The sequence below is a fragment of the Danio rerio genome, chromosome 4 (genome assembly GCF_052040795.2).
Source record: "Danio rerio strain M-AB ecotype USA chromosome 4, GRCz13ab, whole genome shotgun sequence".
Taxonomy (NCBI): Eukaryota; Metazoa; Chordata; class Actinopteri; order Cypriniformes; family Danionidae; genus Danio; species Danio rerio.
Window position 1 is genome coordinate 64,912,288 of NC_141024.2, and position 9,895 is coordinate 64,922,182.

The 9,895-nt window shown below is 45.3% G+C and overlaps 1 non-coding gene across 1 annotated transcript; it reads left to right on the forward strand.

Moving 5' to 3' along the window:
• The first annotated feature begins 287 nt into the window (after positions 1-287).
• Positions 288-358, forward strand: trnag-ccc (transfer RNA glycine (anticodon CCC)). The gene has a single exon. It is a non-coding gene; the product is annotated as a tRNA-Gly (tRNA).
• The last annotated feature ends 9,537 nt before the right edge of the window (positions 359-9,895 follow it).

The following is a 9,895-nucleotide window of genomic DNA, read 5'->3' on the forward strand; positions in this document are numbered from 1 at the left end:
TCGCTTGCCACGCGGGACACCTGGAGTCGAATCCTGACTAATACAGAAGTGGTTTTGTGTGGCTCCTGTTCCACCTCTGGTTGATGTCCTTTTAGCACTCACACAAAGGCAAGGAACAAGGTAGGTCAGCATTGGTGGTTCACTGGTAAAATTCTTGCCTGCCTCACGGGAGATCCGTGTCCGTTTTCCGGCCAATGCAATTCCTGTTTTGTGTTGCTACTCTTCCAGCTCTGGGTAACAGCCTTGCAGCAGTCACACCCCACTAGGACAGTAGTATGAGCATATCAGCATTGGTGGTTCACAGGTAGAATTCTAGCCTCCCATGCTGGAGACCCGGGTCCGATTCCCGGCCAATGCAATTTCTGCTTTGTGTTGCTACTCTTTCAGCTCTGGGTAACAGCCTTGCAGCAATCACACCCCACTAGAACAGATGTTTGAGCATATCAGCATTGGTGGTTCACTTGTAGAATTCTAGCCTGCCACGCGGGAGACCCTGGCCAATGCAAACCCTGTTTCAAGAGTTCACACTTAGCTGATAATCAATAAAGCGTATTTGGCATGCTGTCCCGGGAGAGAGCCCTGAGCTCGTAATATCCTCGAGCCCGGGGCTCCCTCCCGTTAGAAGGGCGAGAGGGGAATTCGAGGTCAGGTAGGTCTCGAGAACTCCCCTGCTTGTCACCGTGAGAAGTGTAAACTCAGGTTGTATTGGGTGATAATTTGTTTTAGTCGATTGCTATGGTTTATGTTTTTGGACGGTGGGAGGAAACCGGGGAACCCGGGGAAAACCCACGCGAACACGGGGAGAACATGCAAACTCCACACAGAAACACCAACCAGCCCGATGGGTTGGACTAGCAGTGTTCTTGCTGTGAGGCAACAGTGCTAGCCACTGGGCCACCGTATCGCCCAATCAGAAAAAGTGGGAGGATGTAGGGGTGGAAGGGGGGAGCTTCAAGACGAAGATAACTGGAGTGGAAAACTTAGGTTATTTATAATGCTTCCGTAATCATCTAATAGGGCTGATTACGGAGCTAACAAGGAGCCAGCCGTGTTGATTATAAGCACGTGATCCTCTCGAAATTAGTTTATGAATAAACCACACTTCAAGAGTTCACACTTAGCTGATAATCAATAAAGCGTATTTGGCATGCTGTCCCGGGAGAGAGCCCTGAGCTCGTAATATCCTCGAGCCCGGGGCTCCCTCCCGTTAGAAGGGCGAGAGGGGAATTCGAGGTCAGGTAGGTCTCGAGAACTCCCCAAAAGGCAAAGGTTTTCATCTCGGGACAGCAGCCGCGTATTGAAGTGCCCCCCAAAAGGCGAGAGGTCAGTGCCATATCCGGCTGCTGAATGTAAATTGGAGTGAGATAGGTTACTGCAGGAGAAAAGTTGAAACTGATTCTTAGGAGAGGCTGGGGACTCTGTTGGAGTTGGGTTCGGGGAGGCAGGGTTGGGGAGCCTAACGGAGGAGAGTAGCAGAGGGATTTGGTGCTAGAAATAGGAAAGTAGCGGAGTAACTCAACGCTGAAAGAAGAAAAGTAGCGGAGGAACTCAACGCTGGGAAAGGGGAATGTAGTGGGTAGGGGAGAGGGGTTGTAGAGGGGGTGGAGAGAAGAGCGGAAGCATTCGACGCTGGAAGGAAGTAAAGAGGATGCGGAGGAACTCAACGCTGGGAAGAAGAGAGCATGAGATGCGGCGGAACTCGACGCTGGAAAGGTAAAGAAAAGAAACCTATGGGGATCAGAGCTCTGGGTCAACTCCGTGGGAGTTAGAGCTGTAGGATTGGACTACTACAGGAGTCTGGGAAGGGAGGGAGAGGTGGAGACTCCTGTAGGTGGTGGGCTGAGCAGGACTCCGGGGGAGTCAGAACATGGGAGGACTCCTTGGGAGTCAGATTGGTGAGTGATGTTTTTGAAATATAGAAAGAGTAGCGGAGGAACTCAATGCTGAAAATAGTAAAGTAGCGGAGAAACTCAACGCTGAAGAAAGAAAGTAGCGGAGAAACTCAACGCTGAAAGGGGAATTGGGAGTTAAGGGTGGGGAGAGGAGAGAAGTTGTAAGAGGGGGGAGAGAAAAGAGCGGAAGCATTCGACGCTGGAAGGAAGAGAAAGAGATGCGGAGGAACTCAACGCTAGGGAATATAGGACAGGAGATGCAGAGGAACTCAACGCTAGAAGGTAGGAAAGATGCGTATTTGGCCGGGGCGAGAGAGAGAGGGGAGGGGGGACTCCGTGGGAGTCTTAGCTCTTGGGGTAACTCCGTGGGAGTTAGAGCTGAAAGATTAGGCTCCTACAGGAGTCTAAATGGGGAGGGGGTGGTGGAGACTCCTATAGGAGGTAGGCTGGGCAGGACTCCGGGGGAGTCTAAGCTTAGACTGGAAAGGTAAGAGTAGCGGAATACTCAACGCTAGAAGGAAGTGATAGTAGCGGAGCAACTCGACGCTCAAAAAGAAAAGAAGCGGAGAAACTCGACGCTGGAAAGGGGGTAGGGAGTAAAAGATATTGAGGAGGTGGGGGGAGAGTGGGAGGGGATGGAGGAAAGAGTGGAAGCATTCGACGCTTGAAGGAAGGAAAGGAGGTGCGGAGGAACTCAACGCTTTAGAACATAGAATAGGAGATGCGGAGGAACTCAACGCTAGAAAACAAGAAAGTTGTCGATTGTGGAGGGGGGGGTTGGGGTAATTGATTGACTCCGGGGGAGTCAGGCCTTGAATGGTGATACTTAGCCTGAAGAGATGAGAGTAGCGGAAGAACAACACTAGAAGGAAGAGATAGTAGCGGAGCAACTCGACGCTGAAAAGAGAAAAGTAGCGGAGAAACTCGACGCTGGAAAGGGGGTAGGGAGTAAAAGATGTTGAGGTGGTGGGGGGAGAGTGGGAGGGGATGGAGGAAAGAGCGGAAGCATTCGACGCTTGAAGGAAGGAAAGGAGGTGCGGAGGAACTCAACGCTAGAAAACAAGAAAGTTGTCGATTGTGGAGGGGGGGGGGGGTTTGGGGTAATTGATTGACTCCGGGGGAGTCAGGCCTTGAATGGTGATACTTAGGCTGAAGAGATGAGAGTAGCGGAAGAACAACACTAGAAGGAAGTGATAGTAGCGGAGCAACTCGACGCTGAAAAGAGAAAAGTAGCGGAGAAACTCGACGCTGGAAAGGGGGTAGGGAGTAAAAGATGTTGAGGTGGTGGGGGGAGAGTGGGAGGGGATGGAGGAAAGAGCGGAAGCATTCGACGCTTGAAGGAAGGAAAGGAGGTGCGGAGGAACTCAACACTTTAGAACATAGAATAGGAGATGCGGAGGAACTCAACGCTAGCAAACAAGAAAGTTGTCGATTGTGGAGGAGGGGGGGGGGGTTTGGGGTAATTGATTGACTCCGGGGGAGTCAGGCCTTGAATGGTGATACTTAGGCTGAAGAGATGAGAGTAGAGGAAGAACAACACTAGAAGGAACAGGCAGAATTAAATTTCTGTCCTTGTATTCAAGATAGTGGATGTCGTGAGTGCGAGCTGTGAAGATGAATTGATATCCTCTCCAAATGTATACATGCATCACGCTGAGGCTGTTACGTGTAATTGAGCTAGACGATAATAACGAGTAAACGCTTTTATGGAGGCGTTTAAACTGTTGTGAAGTGTCGATAGTGGTATGTTGAATAGAAGTGTATGTGAGCTCAGGCAGAGCGTCACTGCTGCGACAGTGAAGCGGGGGGGAAAAGAAGCTCTGCAGCTTCTCTGCTGTTGCAGAGGTGGGGTGGAAGTCAATGTCGGGAGGCGGGTACGCTTTCCCGAAAATGTATAACTGCTGTGCAGTGTTGGGGAGTGGGAAGGAAAGGAGCTGCGCTGTGACAGTGGTGCGATTGGAAAATAAGGCTTGGCTGAGCATCTCTGCTGTTGCAGGTACGGTGGTAGTCAGTATTGGAGCATTATAGGTGCTCCCACAAAAATATTAAATATCAGAGGGGATGTGTGGAGATGAAAGTAAGTAGGGGCTCAGGTAGAGTGTCACTGCGGTTGTTGGATGCTATGGTGAGTGTAGCTCAGCGGAGCGCTACTGCTATTGGATAGGTGCAGTAGTGATCGGTATTGGAGAGTTTTGAATGCTCTCGCAAGAATATTAAATACTGTTAGTAGTGATATGTAGAAAGGAAGTGAATAAGGGCTTAGCTACAGGTGCAATGGGTGAGTATGGCACAGTGGAGCGGTTCTGCTGCTGCAGAGGATCAGTATGGAGACAATGTGTGCTCCTGCAGAAGCATTTACTGCTAAATTAGTGCAGGGCAGTGTGACGAGTGTTATTGGACTTGTAAGTGTATGGAGCTTGCTTAGAGCATCCCTGCTGCAGTAATAGAAAAATTTAGGCAACCCCTGAATAAGTTGTAACTGTGGTGAGTGAAAATGTATGGGTGTATGGGATAGTTTAAGTTGTGCTTACACTTAAAACATTTGAATTGTGTGAGTGGGGGAAGGGATGTCGAAAATGTATATAGGACATGCTTTGCCGAAATAATCGGTTTGCTTGCTTAATGGAGAGAGATAGTGTTCCTCCAGTCAGATCAGATATGGTGAGGTGGATTGTGGGATTGCAACTGATGGTAATTCAGAGAATCTCAAAACCCGAAGACTAGTGTGAATATGGCATTATGGATGTGGGCTGTATGATTGGAAATGCATCCTTGTGTAGATTGTGATTGCATTTGGAATGGATGTGGAGTGTGATAGGTTGGATGAAGGTCAGCTTCTGGGCCGGCTGTCCTAATGTCTGGAATGAGAAACAAGAAAAAAAAATCAGAAATTTAATTTACAACATGATACATGTATAGCAAACATGACAAAATTGTTTTAGCTGATATCTAATGCAAGGCATCTTAATAAGAGCATGGACAATTGTGAGCTTCGTTGTCGCAGTCTGCGAGGATGATCGAGGTGGGCATTTGTTCCCCCACAGGATAGCAGGTGGATGCAGAGCTGGGGATATGGGGTGTAGCTTGTCTGGTGGTCCTCGAAATTCTTCTTGAAGATTTATTTAAATGTCCTATTGATGCAGTCAAGCGAAAAGTTAGTTTCTTTACCATTTTCACCTCCAGCCGGCGTGCCATTATAAGTTACATATGGCACTGTATATGCAAGTATGGGTCATTGACGCATTACAAAGTTAAATGCTATCAGATCTGGCAGAGGTTTTTTTTTTTTTTTTTTTTTTTAATTTATTTTATTTATTTATTTATTTATTATTATTATTAATTCATTCATTTATTATTTGTCAATTTATTTATTTATTATATCAAATCCCAACATCAAACGCTTAATTTACTACTTAGTGGAAACTGTATGAATGGAATGTTAGTTATGGGCTTTACTTAATTTGTTTAAATACATGTTAGGAATCTTAACTTCTAAAATTCTTAATCTTAACTTAATTTGCAAGCATGTCCGTCTCAGTTCATTCACGAGTCTTTTATGGCTGGGTTCATTCATGAATTGTTGAGAGGGCGGAACTATATCGAGTTTTAAAAGCGCATTGGATGAGGGCGCTGCTCCTTCGCTATTGGCTCGATGGGGCGTCAATCAAGATCGGAGGCCAAGTTTGTTTACCAGTGTTGTGTGAAGACACTGCGGCACACCAGCGACTAGTTTGGATGATAACAGCGCGGTCCATCGACGTATCAATATGTCGTGGATTAATGTCGTGATCTTTGCAGTGATTTACTCATGGATTTGTGGACGGGCTTGAAGGGTGAGTTCTTATGAATCTTCTAATCACGCAAGTCTTGTTTTTAAAAGATTTGTAAATAGGTTTAGTCTTTGATGGAGATTAGTTGTTTCCGCGATGCTTCCCCTTAAAAGCGTACTATACGTTACCGAGGGTGCACCGCTAGGAAGCAGTGAGTTAGGCTTTTGCGATGTTTTGGATCGTCGACGCCTAGAGAGTTTAGGTGGAGTTGTGGACTGCGTTTGCGTGAGGCAGTTTGAAGTGGAGATGGAAGAGCTGGTGAGCAGCACCGGCGTTTTTGCGGGAATTCAGGCTCGATTTTGGCGAGGCTGCGGCTGAATTCTCAGGGAGAGTGGAGCTCTGGCTGGAGTTGTTGTTTGTTGTTGTGTGTTCTTCCGTATCGATAGGTTAAATGGTGCGATGCTGGAGCGTTTTGTAGCGGGAAGCGAGCTTCAAGACGAAGATAACTGGAGTGGAAAACTCAGGTTATTTATAATGCTTCCGTAATCATCTAATAGGGCTGATTACGGAGCTAACAAGGAGCCAGCCGTGTTGATTATAAGCACGTGATCCTCTCGAAATTAGTTTATGAATAAACCACACTTAGTGTTGCTACTCTTCCAGCTCCGGGTAACAGCCTTGCAGCAATCACACCCCACTAGGACAGTAGTATGTGCATATCAGCATTGGTGGTTCAGTGGCAGAAGTCTCGCCTGCCACGCGGGAGACCCGGGTCCGATTCCCTGCCAATGCAAATCCTGTTTTGTGCTCCTACTCTTCAAGCTCTGTGTAACAGCCTAGCAGCAATCACACCCCACTAGTACAGCAGTATGAGCATATCAGCATTGGTGGTTCAGTGGTAGAATTCTCACTTGCCACGCGGGAGGCCTGGCGTCGATTCACGGCTATAACATTTGCTGTTTTGTGTGGCTCCTGTTCCACCTCTGGTTGACGGCCTTTTAGCTCTCACACAACACAAAGGCAAGAAACAACATGGATCAGCATTGGTGGTTCAGTGGTAGAATTCTCACCTGTCACGTGGGAAACCCAGGTTTGATTCTCGGCTAATGCAATTACTGTTTTGTGATGCTACTCTTCCAGCTCTGGGTAACAGCCTTGTAGCAATCACACCCCACTAGGGCAGCAATATGAGTATATCCGTATTGGTGATTCAGTAGTAGAATTCTCGCCTACCATGCGGGACACATGAGTTCGATTCCCGTCTAGTGCAGTTGCTGTTTTGTGTGGCTCCTTTTCCAGCTACATGTAACTATCTTGCAGCACTGACTCCCCACAAGGGCAAAAGAACATATGTGCCAGCGTTGGTGTTTCAGTGGTAGAATTTTCGCCCGCCTTGTGGAAGAACTGGGTCTGATTGCCAGCCAATGCAGTTGCTGGTCTGTGTTGCTACTCTTCCAGCTGCATGTAACAGCATAGCAGCAATCACACCCCACTAGGGTAGGATAACATGTGTTTCAGCATTGATGGTTTAGTGCCCTATCATACGCGCGGCGCAAAAGTATATTGCTAGTTTAAGCTTGACACAAGAGTCGTTTTGAGGCGTTGCGCTACGCTGTTTAAATAGCAAATGCATTAGCGCTCATATGTGCACCCATAGGCGTTCTGGTCTAAAAAAGAAGGTGTTCTGAGGCGCACTGCTGGCGCGTTGCTATTTTGAGAAACTAAAATAGATTGTTCATTAGACCAAAACAAACCCGGTCTAAACTCCTGCGCAGAGTTGCGCCTCGCTTACACACAATTCTCACCTGCCACGTGGGAGATTCGTGTCCGATTCCCGGCCAATGGCAAAATAATAAGCAGGTCAGCATTTGTGGATTTGTGTTGATTCCTGGCCAATGCAATTTATGTTGCTCCCCTTCCAGCTGCATGTAACCGCCTGGCAGCTCTCAGAGCCCACAAGGGCAGGTGAACATGTGAGGCAGCATTGGTGGTCCAGTGGTTGAATTCTCGCCTCCCATGCAGGAGACCCGGGTCTGATTCTGGGCCAATGCAGTTCATGTTTTGTGTTGCTCCTCTTCCAGCTGCATGTAACAGCCTTGCAGCACACATACCACAAAGGCAAGGAAAGATATGTGTCAACATTGGTGGCTCAGTGGTAGAATTGTTGCCTGCTTATAGCCGTACCACCCTGGGAACAGTAGAGGACACTAGTGAGCGATACAGGGAGTGAACAGCTGCAGTTCGGAGACAGGGTCTCCTTCATTTTAGAATATTTGTTTTGTGTTTGTTTGTGTTGTTTTTGTGAAGTGAAATAGAGTCTATTTTATTTTATTTTTTTAAACCACCTGAGAGCAGCATCTTGCTAACTGGAGGGTGTTTTTTTTTTTTTTTGCACTTTTCCTGGGCATAAAATGGACGGTTCTGTGGCAAACGAAACTGGGCTGGATGCAGAGACTTTCTTGGCAAATGAAACTAAACTGAATGGAGGGACAAGAATGGTTAACGACAATGGACTAGACAATAGACAACGAGCTGGACAAAGGAAAAACTTGGTGGAAAAAAATATTTAAAAGAAGTAACAGTAATAGTGAATGCCGAAGAAGTAAATGAGGTAAGAGCTGTGGACATCATTAAAGCAGTGACAGACAAGTGTGGTCATGGGAAGATTCTGGCTTTGAGACTGAGGCAAGGAAAAGAGTTTGAACTAACTATGGAAAAGCAAGAAACATGTGAGGAATTGATCTATGAACTGTTGATTAAGGAAATGAACTGTTAAAATCAAAAAGCTGCAAAACAGGGATTATGTTGTTTCTTTCATGCACCTGCCAGTCTATCTTTATGACAGAGACATTTTAGAAAAATTAGAAGGATGGGGAGTTTATCCCATATCAAAAATAAAAAGAAGAGTTTACACAGGCACTGACATTGAGGACGGATCAAGGTTGTTTTAAATGGTTTAAAGTGGAAGATGCCCAAAGAGGATATTATTTTATGAAGAATGTTTATTTTAATGTATTTGTTTTGTGAAATTTCTGGAGTTTTTAAATGTTAATGTAATGTGATGATGTTTTAAATAAAAAAAATAAAACAAAAAAAGCACATTTTAATGGATTGCACTGATTTTAAGTGCTATAAAGGTGAAGAAAAGGGACACTTTGCAAGGAATTGTAATAATGTCAAATGTCCAGAATTTAAACAATTTTTAAACAAGTGTGAATGTTGGATGGAAGGAGAGGAAGGAGGGGGAGCAAAACAAGAGGACGGACAGGTGCATGAAAGAAACAAGGAAGAAGAAGATTTAAAAACAAGGGTTATGTAGGAGGAAACAAACAACATAAGGGAAGAGAGAGGAAAAAATGTGAACGAAAAACAGACGTCAGAACAAGAACAGTGGACACAAATGGAAATAACTGACAGTTTTAAAAACTTTTTAAATATGGTGGAAAACGATGAAATAAATAAGACTGATCAAGCCGAAGAAATGGAAAGTAATGGAGAAAAACTGACAGATTATGTAGAGAAGAACAAAGTGGAAAGAGGACTAATAAGAAGAAGAACAATAAAGGTAAAACCAAATGTGGACAGTGCAAGAAAAAAGATGTTGACAAAGGTGCGAGTAAAAAATGTAAATAGGTATGAAGTGTTAAGAGGGCTGGAAGTGAGGTGGATTTTGTGCTCTTTGGAGTGTGAAGTTAATCTATACATTCAAATTGTATGTGTATAATCTGCTTGTAGACTTGCATACCATTAAAAGAATTAAGGTGCTATGTAGAAAAGGTCATAAAAAGAAGTGGATGGGAAGAGAGCGGGACAAAGCCCGAGTAAACAACTAATGTGTCTCAGGAAATGGATAAGAATAGAGCAACACATGTGTAAACAGATGACAGAGGTGGAATTTGGAGTCAAGGGTTAAACTAGGGGGGTCTTGTGTGATATATGTAGAAATAAAGGTAAAACAGATGACAGAGGTGGAATTTGGAGTCAAGGGTTAAACTAGGAGGGATCTTGTGTAATATATGGAGAACAAAGGAAAACAACGGATGTAAAGGGGTATTTAGGTAAGGCCAGGGCATGAGTGAGACAGAACTTTTCAGACAGGGATGCTACTGGGGGTCTCCTGAAAATTCTCCTTTGTTGTCGACAATAAAGTATATTCTTCTGATATTCATAACCTCCAGACTGAGTTTGATTTAGTAAGAGAAAAACCAAGAAAACCACTACAGAAGAAGATGA